The sequence below is a fragment of the Bufo gargarizans genome, chromosome 3 (assembly GCF_014858855.1).
Source record: "Bufo gargarizans isolate SCDJY-AF-19 chromosome 3, ASM1485885v1, whole genome shotgun sequence".
NCBI lineage: Eukaryota > Metazoa > Chordata > Amphibia > Anura > Bufonidae > Bufo > Bufo gargarizans.
Genome location: NC_058082.1, coordinates 72017056 through 72031498, shown reverse-complemented (window position 1 = coordinate 72031498; position 14443 = coordinate 72017056). Strand labels below are relative to the sequence as shown.

Sequence of the window (14443 nt, the reverse complement as noted above, 5' to 3'; positions counted from 1 at the left end):
GCAGTCTTACCCATGAGTGCGGTTTTGAGTAATGAACCAGGCTGGGAGTTTTTAAAAGCCTCAGGAATCTTTTGCAGGTGTTTAGAGTTAGTTGATTCAGATGATTAGGTTAATAGCTCGTTTGGAGAACCTTTTCATGATATGCAAATTTTTTTAGATAGGAATTTTGGGTTTTCATGAGCTGTATGCCAAAATCATCAATATTAAAACAATAAAAGGCTTGAACTACTTCAGTTGGTGTGTAATGAATCTAAAATATATGAAAGTCTAATGTTTATCAGTGCATTACAGAAAATAATGAACTTTATCACAATATGCTAATTTTTGGAAAAGGACCTGTATACTGGTTGGAGGAGTTACCGTATCTAGTTGGGAATTGAGAAGTCAGACCAAATTTGTTATAGGCTATCTCAGCAGATTTGTACCTATTAAGGGCAAGGAACTCCGGCAGGCTGTTCTGGCGGGTGAACAGCCTGTCGGATCTGTGCTGCCGCTAGTGCACGCGTGCCCCCGGACTACTGCTCCAGCCCCATTGACTATAATGGGGGCGGGCTGGAGTTCCGGCGGCAGCACAGCAAACATGCAGAGAGGCGGCCGGAATAAAACTACGACATGTCTGACAATTTGATAATCAGGCAATGAAATAATGTTATTGTGACACTATTACCAGAGATATCACCTGTAGCTGAGTAATAAATAGGCTGCATGGATTTTTGTTAGAAAGCGACTGACATGTTAGATAAGGATGAAGATGCAGTCAGAGCAGCAGAAAACACTCATCATAAACCTCTTATGTTGCTATGACAATACGGCTCCTGCAGCTACATCTTCCATAGTTCGCAGGTTTACCCTTGTTGTGTCGTCTTCTCCTATCTATACTGATCCATTACAGCAGGTCAGAGGATGACTGATACAGGACAAGCTCTTTAAAGAAGGAGCTCCTGACTGGATAGCCATTCTTTAAAGGGATTCTGTCAGCCACATTTTACCACCTACAGTAAAACATAGCTACTTGTAGGTCTCACTGAGCTGTATTAAATGATGCCCTTATTAACTAATAGTCTTGATTTTTTTCTTTATAAAATCGATGTTAGTGATATGCTAATGACTTAAATAAGGTGTCCAAGGGGATGTCACCTTATGTAAGTCATTAGCATATCACTAAAATCAATTTTATAAATAAATCAAGACTATTAGTTAATAAGGGCATCATTTAATACAGCTCAGGGAGACCTACAAGAAGCTATGTTTTACTGTAGGGAGTAAAATGTGGTGGCAGAATCCCTTTAAATATTTTTGGTCTCTGCTGTGAATTAATAAGCTCTCCTTGTATCTGGTTCCTTTTCTTTGTAGTTTTGCTCCTAATTTGTAGCCCAGTTCTTATTTCTTAGTATTGTAGTTTGTTTATATCTTTGCTGTTTGAGTGGGTTTTTTCAGTTCACCTCTGCTCAGTTAGATTTTTTGCCTCGGGGACCTATCGCCCGGTTGTTGTGTTCAGTATTGCAAAGTACGGTTTTCAATAGGGTGATATTGAAAGGGGTTATCTCACTTCTTCAGTTCAGGGCTGCTGATGCTCTCTAGGGAGGTGGTTTCTGTCAATATGATTGATGGCACAGGCAAGCAGCTCTAGGAAGATGTAATTCCACCACTTGCCTGCGCGGCGGTACCCTGGACCTGTAATAATTGTACCCCTTGAGTGGAGCTATCCTAGCTGTGTAGAACAGTTCCAAGTCTGTGTATGCCCTGGAGCTGCCTTACACAAAGACGAAGCAAAGATACGAGGTGGCCAGGGCAAAGATAAGAGGTGGCAAGGAAAGGAGCTACTGCGCATGTGTTCCTATGTGAGTTCCCGCGATCTCAAGCACCTGAAAGGCTGGAGCTGTTTCTTACAATAAACATAGCCTCTGCTTGTTATGGACATTGGGTGTGGAACCACTGTGCCAACTAACCAGTTTGGCTTTGGGCTAAACCTAAGGGCTTTGCCCTGGTGGTTCCCTGGTATTCGACCTTTAACCCCTGTACGGGGATCTGGACTTTGCAGCAAGGAACCAACCAGGCCGCTACCTCCTGGAGTAGTCCTGGTGTATTTTGATGCTGACCCACAGGAGTCAGAGACACCAATTCAAAGCACCAAGGACACAGGCATAAAGTGAAGTCTGAATACAGTCCAATAGTCAGGGCAAGTGGAGTACTTTCATATTCCAAATAGCGATTCCAAGGTCAGAGCAGGCAGGGTTTGTGCATAATCGAAGTCACAATTCCGAGGTCTGGGCAGGTAGCAAGGAGCAGAATCAGAAGACATACAGGGTTCGGTTCACAGAAAATAAAAGGTGGATCCGCAACTTAACCAGCACCTGGACAGGAGAAAGGGATTAACTCTCCTAGTGCTGAAAGGAGTTTACTGAGCACTAGTCCCAATACGCACATGGAGAATGGAGCGATGCCTGCACTCGCCCCCGGGAAAGCGGCACAACGGCGGGCATAACCTGGCAGCCTAACACCACTGCTGGATTGCAGCGGTGGCCATAACCATTAAGATCCAGGGGGTGCCAGAATGGATTGAACAAAGAACAGCAATTTGGCCAGATAGAATAAATTAGTAAGTAGCTTATAATAATGTTTTAGTCAGGATAAATGCCAACTGATGAGATGAGACAGTCCCTTTAAGGACACTGAGGGTAAGTGGTGTGGTGTTAGGGTCCGTTTCCGGGGACAGAAACAGAAAAAGATTCAGGGAGCTAGTCAGGGACTGTTACTATATGCATCTGTCTGCTTCATCATCTGACCAACATCTCCTTCATCCGTCATCTATTTGCGAGGTTCTACTTCTGTATCTTTGTTACCTGCCTGTGATACATGCTTCATAATATCGCTATCGCGACCATTCAGTTGTTATACAATTTGGCTCTACTGTAAATACTTGGATGTGAGTACCAGGAGACACCTATGGTACCTGGGAAAGGAGACTGCTATAGGGAATGTTTAATTTTGCAGTCCTGCATTGTTATACTGATTAATTTCATAAATATCCTTTATAAAAGCTGGAGGAGGGGCAGAACTACCACTGTAATGGCTGCTATGGGGGCCCTGGGCCTCGGCCTGTCAGTACGGTTTGTGTACTGGCAGCTGAAGCCCATGCTGTAATAGATGATGGACACTTGCTGAGAAGTCTGACTGATGTGTCTGTCATTCTTTCCCCAGCTCTCCTCAGCAGCAGGGACAATCTGGTGACATCATCGCGCCTGCTGAGAGGAACAGGTAGTGTACGGGCGATAGCTAATCATCCCCTGGCCTGTGCTTCCAGGTGTATGAGGGAAAATGTTAGAAATGTTTTATCAGACTGTGAGGGCCACTGCAATATTTGTTGCGATGACAAGTTGGGAGTAATTGACATAAAATTCCCAAAAATTAGTAGAGCGGCATAATGTCTGTTAAAAAATTTTTAGAATAAATTTTAGGGCAATTAAGTGCAACCAAAACCATCCTCTACCTTCATCTTTCTTGCCCATTGCTGTTATGCTTTATAAGTCCTTGCGGTTCTGTAATACATAGCGACGAGATTGATGTGGTTGCATGTTTGTACTATTTATTTTAATCTTTGTCTTTTGATGTGTGTACATTTTTGTTGTAAATGTGTATAAGGGTACGGCTAAACAGTGACATGTGGCGCACGAAAGAAAGTCGCGCAACATTTCAAGCAATTTTTGGCAATGGTTTTGCAATGCGACACGTGACACGCTGCCGCTGTGTTGTGACAGTCGCAAAATCACCCCCAAACATATGAGATTTAGTGTCGCAAATCGAAAGCGACTTTTCCTCCATTGACTTTAATGGAGGTTGTGCGCAATGCGTGGATCGCTTGCTACAGCCAAATCACAGAACTAAAATTGCTGCAGACAGGTCGCACATATTTTTGTTTTTCTGTGACCTGGTGTCGCATGACACACGTTGCCATACACCTATTGTATTATGTGATGTTTCGCTTCCGTTACAATATTGCAGCTTCCCTGTTTTAGGGATTAGTACAGTTATCTTAGTTTTGGTGGGTCATACATAAAGGATTTTTGCAGATCTCACTAAAATGGTTCGGATGTGTCAAGAAATGTCTAATATCTGTGACTAGCATTACTGTGCTTAGAAATCTAAGTTTGGACTGGGAATGTCAATTGCAAGCAATGGAAGAAGGGAAAAATATTCATCAAAATAGCAAACTAGGGAGCCGCCTGTTTCGATGCCAGCTACGGCTGACCTTATCGGACCACGTGATCTATGTACCATGGCAACAGTATATTTCCTGAATAACTTAAACTATCCTCAGAATAGGTTATCTTTATCTCTGGGGATCTGTTTCACAGCCGCTGCAAGAACTGTGCTCCCGAGCTATGTCTCCAAGAGAAAATGAACTGCGAGGAGAATGAAGAGCCAAGAAAAAGACGGACGTGGAGATGACGGTATGATTATAAGGACAGTTAAATAGGGGATAAAGATCTACCTACCTATCATACTAACATGGGAAAATATACTCATATATAACATACTGAGACAGTTCTGCATGCTAAAGTCTGGTGAGGCGTCATATATCATATCTGCAAAATGATTGGATACTTAAAGGGGTTTTCCAGTAATATTTGTATTTTCTGTAACGCCTCCAGCCTGCCTACAGAAAAAGAAGATTCCTACTTACCTGCTCCGTGCCACACCGGGCCTCCGCATTGCCTCTGATGTCTCCATCTTCCAGTCCCCGCACTGTTTTCTTCCGGCGGGGTATGGACATGGTCACATGCACTGCTCCAGCCAATGACTGGCTTCAGTGGTGATGTGGCCAGGGGCGGACATACCATATGTGCAACTCAGGGGCCCAGGAGGTTGGGGGGCCCACTTAAAAGTTTAAATCTGCTGCCTGTTGTAATGGATTGACCTAAGGATTTTCATTCTCAGGCATCTGTGGATGGCTAGAGAGGCATTGAGGTGCTCTATAGTGAGCAGTTTGAGAGCAAGGGGCCCCTTTGCTGGTCTTGCACAAGGGCCCTCTCCTGTCTGTGTCTGCCCTTGAATGTGGCCACAGGCAGCCATCACCACTGAGGCCAGTCATTGGCTGCAACAGAGCATGTGACCATGCCCATCTCCAGCCTGATGGAGGAAGGCTGCAAGCATTACATAAAATATAAATATTACTGGAAAATCCCTTTAAAAACGAAGAGATTCATCCTAACACATATTAAAGTCCATGTATGTAGTCAATGCACTGACTGTCAGCGGTGTACTTGACCCATAAGTGAGTCTATCTGCCATACCAGACATAACCCATGGACATGTGCTGCCCATTGCCGTATTGCGGACCGCATTTGCGGATCCGCAATACATGGGTGCCGTTCCTTGGGCATTCCGCATCACAGATGCAGACCCATTCACTTCAATGGGTCCGCAAATCCGGAGATGCAGAATGGTGCGAAACAGAAGCACGGAACGGATCCCTACGGAACCCTTGCGGAAAGGGCGGATTGCGGACCTATTAAAGTTAATGGGTCCGCGATCCGCTGCCCCACAGTCGGTGTTCGTGCATTGCGTCCCGCAATTTGTGGGCCGCAGCACGGCCACAGGGCACACACGTTCGTGTGCAGGAGGCCTAAGAAGCACTGCGGCAGGCAATCTCTGAACCGCAATACCCTTAAATACTAATTTTTGATGCAGAATTATGAAAACTGTCTAAAAAAAGAACTGTCATGGTTGCCCATAGTGTAGTGTAGGGCTGCAGCAAACGATTATTTTAGTAATCGAGTATTCTACCGATTATTTTTACAATTGAGTACTCCAATAAAAAAAAAAGATTTAATAGACTGTTTTCCTTTATAAAAACTCATCAGCCCCTCTGCCATCAGTCCCCAACACCCTTTGTTCCCTCCTGTGTGATCAGCCCAAGTGCATCAGTTCCCCCCAGTGCCATCAGCTCCACTATCCCCCAGTGTCATCAGCTCCACTATCCCCCAGTGTCATCAGCTCCACTATCCCCCAGTGCCATCAGCTCCACTATCCCCCAGTGCCATCAGCTCCACTATCCCCCAGTGCCATCAGCTCCACTATCCCCCAGTGTCATCAGCTCCACTATCCTCCAGTGCCATCAGCTCCACTATCCTCCAGTGCCATCAGCTCCACTATCCCCCAGTGTCATCAGCTCCACTATCCCCCAGTGTCATCAGCTCCACTATCCCCCAGTGTCATCAGCTCCACTATCCCCCAGTGCCATCAGCTCCACTATCCTCCAGTGCCATCAGCTCCACTATCCCCCAGTGCCATCAGCTCCACTATCCCCCAGTGTCATCAGCTCCACTATCCTCCAGTGTCATCAGCTCCACTATCCCCCAGTGTCATCAGCTCCACTATCCTCCAGTGTCATCAGCTCCACTATCCCCCAGTGCCAGCAGCTCCACTATCCCCCCCCAGTGCCATCAGCTCCACTATCCCCCCAGTGCCAGCAGCTCCACTATCCCCCCAGTGCCAGCAGCTCCACTATCCCCCAGTGCCATCAGCTCCACTATCCCCCAGTGCCATCAGCTCCACTATCCCCCAGTGCCATCAGCTCCACTATCCCCCCCAGTGCCATCAGCTCCACTATCCCCCCAGTGCCATCAGCTCCACTATCCCCCAGTGCCATCAGCTCCACTATCTCCCCAGTGCCATCAGCTCCACTATCTCCCCAGTGCCATCAGCTCCACTATTCCCCCAGTGCCATCAGCTCCACTATCCCCCCAGTGCCATCAGCTCCACTATCCCCCCAGTGCCATCAGCTCCACTATCCCCCCAGTGCCATCAGCTCCACTATCCCCCCAGTGCCATCAGCTCCACTATCCCCCCAGTGCCATCAGCTCCACTATCCCCCCTTTGCCATCAGCTCCACTTTCCCCCCAGTGCCATCAGCTCCACTTTCCCCCCAGTGCCATCAGCTCCACTATCCCCCCAGTGCCATCAGCTCCACTATCCCCGGTGCCATCAGCTCCGTTCCCCTAGAGCCTTCAGCGCTCCCCCACCCCAGTGCCATCAGCTTGCCCCACTAAGTGACATCAGCTTTCCCCCCTAAATGCCATCAGCTCGCCCCCCTAAGAGCCAGTCCGAGTGATGAACCAGGCGGCAGCGGTCCAGAGTGCCCCGGAGGTAAGCAGGAGGTAAGTCATCCAGCCATAGTGCATGACTCTGTGACATATATTACAGAGAAGAAGCGGTGACCCCCCCCCCCCACCACATGTGTCAGTCTTTACTGTAGTTTAGGCATTCTATTCATGAAGGCACTCTCTCAGGTTCATTCACAATCTGCCTGAGATGAGGACTTCACCCCTGAGCACTGATTTATGGGGGGCTCCCTATAGTAGGTTCCATTCCTATTATTGCTGAGCCTGCAGCTACCACCCCAGTGTTTATTACATACACCCCTTCTATGCTGACTGCGCCCTTCTCCAGACTCTTCAGCTTCTTGCTAATCATCCCATTGACTGCGGAGTGTTAGTGCCACTGGCTCGCAATCCCGCCGCCCAGTCAGGATGCTTTTCATAGACTCTCTGTCCGGGCTGTGGAAGCCTGAGCTCAGCAGTAATGAAGCTCGCAAGTGCGCATCACCTGCAGTCCCCGGCCGCCCGGATCTTCCTTGCCTGCCCCATGTCACCCCAGATCTCTGCAGTGTGCTCATGTCAGCGTCATCACTCCTACTTTGCTGTTTTTTTGCAGTGAGGTTGTGGACATGGAGTGGCCAGTACTTACCTTTCCTGTAGGGGCGCCGCTCCACAGCTCATTCGTCTTCTTCTCTGCGCGCTGCACTGCCGTCCGGACGTCACACAGCATCGGGTCATAGTGCACGCATACGTTCACTATGTCATAACGATGTGTCAGTATACAGTCCAGCGGGTGACCAAGGAGCGGTAAGTATTAGCAAGCGCTTCACTCCCGCTCCATGGTCACATGACACAAAACGAATCCTTGATGCCAAAAATTAGCATTGAGGATTTTTTTGTGTCGAATTACTCGATTCAATCGAGTAGTAGTTTCAGCCCTAGTGTAGTGTACAATATTGTATGTAGTTATTGTTCCATACTGTACTGTTTTGTATGATGCATTTTGTATGTTTCTGGCAGTTTGTTCCAAAATGGAATAGATGGCTATCGTTGGCAAGGAACAGGGCTAATCTCCCTGTTTCTCTACTGCTTGGAGGGGGGAGTTCCAGAGCAACCTGAGACAGGAGAGGAAGCACACGTCTGAGCTCCTGCTCCTGAAAAGGATTCTCCAGAGAGAACAACCAATTTTTTTCAAGTAAATCCTTGAGAAGAGAGACAGCAGAGTGACCAGCTGAGACCAGCATTAAACGACACTGCCGTGAGGTGAGGGACTACAGCTAAGACACCCATCACCCAGAGTACTACTGTCACGACGGACGTACACTTAGTACCAAAGATAACACACCAACCAGGCTCTGGACGAGAGACAGGGGAAGGGTCACCTCCTAGATAATCCCTGACCTCTTTCCCTGCACTGCTCAGCCCACAGCAGACCTTAAAGGTAGGTGTGCTAGTGTCCTCCAGCCTGGGCTAACAAAAACCCTGAACTCCCTAAGATGGTGAAGTGGGGAGATAGGAGCAGTCTGCTCGCACAGAACCTGGATGGACAAGAAGACACAAACAACCGAACTAACAATGACACTTATCTCTGAGAGCAGGAACAGACAGCCAACCTTCTCTCCAAGCTTCCCAGACAGAATGAACAGTATAATTCGCTCAGGACAATGGGCAGTGTGCAATTTAAACTAAAGACCCCACCCAGTGCACCTGATGAGAAGCGGATCCAGCACGGCTCCAAAGCAACCACTAAACTCGTGCTGCTATCCTGGCTGACCTCCGCACACCGTCAGAGTGGGGCATGACAGTACCCCCCCTTCTACGGGTGACCTCCGGACACCCCGGACCAACCTTTTGCGGATGGGACCTATGAAAGGCCCTCACCAGTCGGCTGGCGTTGACATCAGACGCCGGAACCCACATCCTCTCCTCAGGACCGTATCTCATCCAGTGCACCAGGTACTGGAGGGAGCCCCAAAGAACTCTCGAGTCGAGAATTCTAGAGATCTCGAAGTCCAAGTTTCCCTCAACTAGAACAGGAGGAGGAGGCAATGGCACCACCGGTTTAACATATTTTTTTTAGCAAAGACCTGTGAAAGACATCATGGATCCTCCAGAACCTCCGGGACACCAGATCACAGGTGGACTTACCACCAGGATGTCCAGCGAGAACAGTATCGTGATGTTCCTTGAACACCTTGTATTGCAGGCCCTCAGGAACAAACAACCTCCCTGGGGGACACGAACCAGGAGCCCCCTCCGGAGCTCCCAATACCTCCATCTCCAATTCAGGGTACAGAGCGGAGACCACCACCCCATCCGCCAAAATCGGCGCCGGATCCTCTGAATCACCTCCCCCAGGGAAGCTGCGAGACAAGGCATCTGCCTTGACGTTTTTGAGCCCTGGGCGAAAGGTAACAACAAAATTGAACCTGGTAAAAAACAATGACCATCTGGCCTGTCTAGGGTTCAGATGCTTGGCAGATTGCTGGTAGGCCAAATTCTTATGGTCTGTATACACCGTAACGGGGTGAGACGCCCCCTCTAACCAGTGATGCCATTCCTCAAAGGCCAACTTGATAGCCAACAACTCCCTATCTCCAACATCATAATTCCTCTCGGCGACCGAGAGCTTCCTGGAGAAGGCACAAGGGACCCACTTGCCAGGAGAAGAACCCTGCGAAAGCACCGCCCCAACCCCCACCTCTGATGCATCAACCTCCACTACGAATGGCTGACACACATCCGGCTGCACCAGAATGGGAGCAGACGCAAAATGCTCCTTAATAACCGAAAAGGCCTGCAATGCCTCATCCGACCAGACAGAGACATCAGCGCCCTTCTTGATCATATCAGTAAGGGGTTTGACTAGGGTGGAATAATTCGAAATAAATTTTCTATAATAATTCGTAAACCCCAAGAACCGCATCAAAGCTTTCTGATTCTCCGGTCGGTCCCACTCCAGAACCGCCCGGACCTTTTTCGGGGTCCATACGAAAACCGGAATCAGAAAGCATGTATCCCAAGAACGGAAGCTCTTGCACCGCAAACAAACATTTCTCCAGTTTAGCATATAACTTATTCTCCCGAAGGATCGTCAAAACCTGTCTCACATGATCCTGATGGGTCTCCAGATCAGGAGAATAAAGTAAAATGTCATCTAGGTAAACTACTACGAACCTCCCCACCAAGTGATGAAAAATATCATTGACCAATCGCTGAAATACCGCTGGCGCATTAGTCAACCCAAAAGGCATTACCAGGTTCTCAAAATGACCCTCGTGCGTGTTGAAGGCCGTTTTCCACTCATCCCCCTCCTTGATCCTGATCAGATTGTATGCTCCTCTCAAATCCAACTTGGAGAAAACCTTGGCTCCAACAATCTGATCAAAAAGATCAGAGATCAAAGGCAGGGGATATGGATCCCGGACTGTAATACGGTTCAACTCCCGGAAGTCCAAACACGGTCTCAGTGATCCATCTTTCTTCTTCACGAAGAACAAACCTACTGCCACTGGAGACTTAGATGGTCTGATATGACCCTTTGCCAAACTCTCGGCGACATACTTTCGCATGACCTCTCTCTCGGGTTGAGAGAGGTTGTAAAGCCGAGACTTAGGCAACTTAGCCCCCGGAATGAGATTCACTGGACAATCATAGTCTCGATGAGGGGGCAATTCCTGAGCCCCACCCTCCGAAAAGACATCAGAAAAATCCGAGAGATACTGAGGCAAGGCCGTAATGGACACTTCAGCAATAGATGTGACAAGACAATTATCCGAACAAAACTTGCTCCAACCAATGATTTGTCTTGCTTGCCAGTCTATAATTGGGTTATGTCTAGACAACCATGGCAACCCCAACACTATTGGAGCTGACAAATCCTTCATAACAAAACAAGAAATAATCTCAGCATGTGAATCACCCACCCTTAAATGAATACCATGAACAATGTGAGTAAGGCTCCTTTGAGAAAGAGGGGAAGAATCAATTGCAAAAACAGGAATGTCGTTCTCTAACGTGCAAGTACTTAGTCCCAGGTCCTGAAGAAAAAGAAAGTCAATTAAATTTACCCCAGCACCACAATCAAGGAAAACATCAACAAACACATTTCTAGACTCTAGCGCCACCATAGCTGAAAGGAGAAAACGGGAACTGCAGGGAGCTTGCATACCTGTCTGCTCCACCACACCATTCATACAACCAAGTGTGAGGGTAGTTTTTTTTTTTCTTTTTCACTTCCACCTGTGGTTTAACATAAGGACAAGAAAAAATAAAATGACCCTTCTTCCCACAATAGAAACATAGATTGTGCACTTTTCGAAAGTCTCTACTATCAGAATGGCCAGAAATCTGACCTAACTGCATGGGTTCCTCCCCTACCCCAGAGTAACAAGCAATATCACCCTGGGCAGCTGGTGAAACAAAACCGCACGCGGGAGGAATCCCCTGCACAGAGGGACCCTTACACCTCTCTCTGATACGTCTATCCAAACGTATAGCCAAAGACACTGCATTCTCCAAAGTATCTGGGTATTCATGAAAAGCCAGGGCATCTTTCAACCTTTCAGATAACCCCTGACAAAACTGACTACGTAACGCGAGGTCGTTCCACCTCGACTCAGTAGCCCACCTCCTAAACTCTGTGCAGTAAACCTCAGCAGTATGTTTACCCTGTAGTAAGTTACGTAATTTTGATTCTGCCATCGAAACTCGATCTGGGTCATCGTAAATCAATCCCAGGGCTTTAAAAAATTCCTCCACCGACCGAAGGGCCAGAGAACTGGGCGGCAGAGAAAAAGCCCAGGATTGCGCGTCCCCTTTAAGCAAAGACATGATGATACCCACCCTCTGATCTTCATTACCTGAAGAAAATGGGCACAATCTAAAGTACAATTTACATGACTCTTTGAAGCGGAAAAAATCATCAGTACCCCCTGCAAATTTCTCAGGAAGAGCGACTTTAGGTTCCCCAACAATTTGACCAGTACCTGTTGCCAACACCTTCTGACACTGTGTGACCGAACTACGCAGATCCGCAACCTCGAGGGATAAACCCTGCATGCGGTCAACCAGTGCATCAATTGACGCCATCACAAAAGCGCTGAGCAATGGCTGTCACAGTAAGGCGGATTACAATGTCACGACGGACGTACACTTAGTACCAAAGATAACACACCAACCAGGCTCTGGACGAGAGACAGGGGAAGGGTCACCTCCTAGATAATCCCTGACCTCTTTCCCTGCACTGCTCAGCCTACAGCAGACCTTAAAGGTAGGTGTGCTAGTGTCCTCCAGCCTGGGCTAACAAAAACCCTGAACTCCCTAAGATGGTGAAGTGGGGAGATAGGAGCAGTCTGCTCGCACAGAACCTGGATGGACAAGAAGACACAAACAACCAAACTAACAATGACGCTTATCTCTGAGAGCAGGAACAGACAGCCAACCTTCTCTCCAAGCTTCCCAGACAGAATGAACAGTATAATCCGCTCAGGACACTGGGCAGTGTGCAATTTAAACTAAAGACCCCACCCAGTGCACCTGATGAGAGGCGGATCCAGCACGGCTCCAAAGCAACCACTAAACTCGTGCTGCTATCCTGGCGGACCTCTGCACACCGTCAGAGTGGGGCATGACAACTACTAGACCAGTACAATACAAGTGCTAACTTGCCTCCATATTCCTGACTGGTGCCAGAAAGTTGCACTTGAAATCTGCTGCTCTTAAACGTACCTGAAGTTCTATGCTTAGTAAAAGAGACAGGTCTATGTTTAATTCTGGATTCATTCTTCAATACTACATTTCCACTGCACAGATCCTCAGGGAGCAACAACCTGAGGGAGTACACCATGACACAAGACTTCAGCAGGGCCACTACCACTCCCATCCTCTGCATCCGCTCCTCTGGGGCTTTCTGCAATAGCCGGGCAGAGCACTATAGGAAATGAAAACTGTGCTGCGATTGCTATGGGCAGCATAGACAGTTCTATTTTTAGTTTTGTAAATCTCTCCCAAAGTCGTTACCCTCAGTTCACCGCTACATATCTGCTATTATGTCTTCAAACTACCAAGCTGTGGAATAGGCAACGATGTGATATCTCAAAAATAGGAATATGATCTCACAAAGAGATGATGAGCTGTACACGATGAATCTGCATGCATGTCTCAGTATTAGCATTTGGATTCCAGGAAAAGTCTATGTATGTTCCACACTGTTTGGCACAAACATACAATGCTGTCACCAAGAATGATGCATTACACCAAGCAGTTACTAGTCCATTTGCTACCAAGCAGTTAATATGACTCTGTAGTCTACATTACACAACATATGCTCCTCTGGGTAAAAATACAACCATTTTATGTCTGATTTGTTCTTAAAATTTATTTTTTTTATATATATTTTTTAATTTTTTTAAAAACTTTTCTTTCCCATTTTTTTTACACTTTTTAATAGTTCCTTAGATTGCTTCTCTCACAGACTCCAATGCTTTCCTTTACAGCCCTGCCACAGGCAGGCTCTCCATAGGAATGTATGTGCAGCAGTCTTGGACCATTTAGGAGCCCCAAGGCTGCCGCACACTCCATCCAGCCCATCCAATCCTAGCTAGGGGGTGCCGATGCATAACTGGGAGTGCACACTCCCAGTTTTTGAGCTCCTAGATGACATTGTCACATTTGACCACAGCATCTGAGGGGTTAAATATGTACGATCTACGTGCCTGCTGTTTAAAACATCTTTAAAGAGGACCTTTCTCCGCTGCTCACATGCCTGTTTTAATAGCTTCAGGCATTCCCCCATCTAATAACAGTTCTGGAGCCTCTAATCTTATGGCTCTATGTTGTGCCATTCCTTTATTTTTCTACTGGAAGTTATGAAGGAATTGCTAGCAGTCTGCAGTAAGGGTACAGAGGGGAGGTAACCAGTTGGGGAAGGGGGTGTACCTGCACAGTCTCACTCTATCCAATCAGTGCCTCTATATTCAGCCTGTGCAGGTACATCCCCCGTCCCCCAACTGATTACCTCTCTTCTGTACCCTTACTGCAGACTGCTAGCAATTCATTCATAACTTCTAGTAGAAATAATAAAGGAATGCACAACATACAGACAGAAGAATAGATGCTCCAGAATTGTTATTACATGGGGAATGCATGACATGTCAGGACTGCTGACGTAAATTTACGTTAGGTGGTCGGGAAGGGGTTAAAGGGGCTGTCCAGTTTTTTTTATTTATTTTAATTTACCTTTCAGTCAGAGGTACCTGTGAACAGTTATATACAAACCTTCTCCGTGGCTCCCAAGCTCTCTTCACAGTTTTTCCAGGTCCCAGTCTGTCACATTACTGGCA

General features: G+C 47.2%; 1 protein-coding gene across 3 annotated transcripts in view; it reads right to left on the bottom strand.

Annotated features, from left to right (window-relative positions):
* DCLK1 (doublecortin like kinase 1) overlaps positions 1-14443 on the bottom strand; it is a 354970-nt gene that overhangs the window by 188141 nt on the left and 152386 nt on the right. The window lies entirely within an intron of this gene.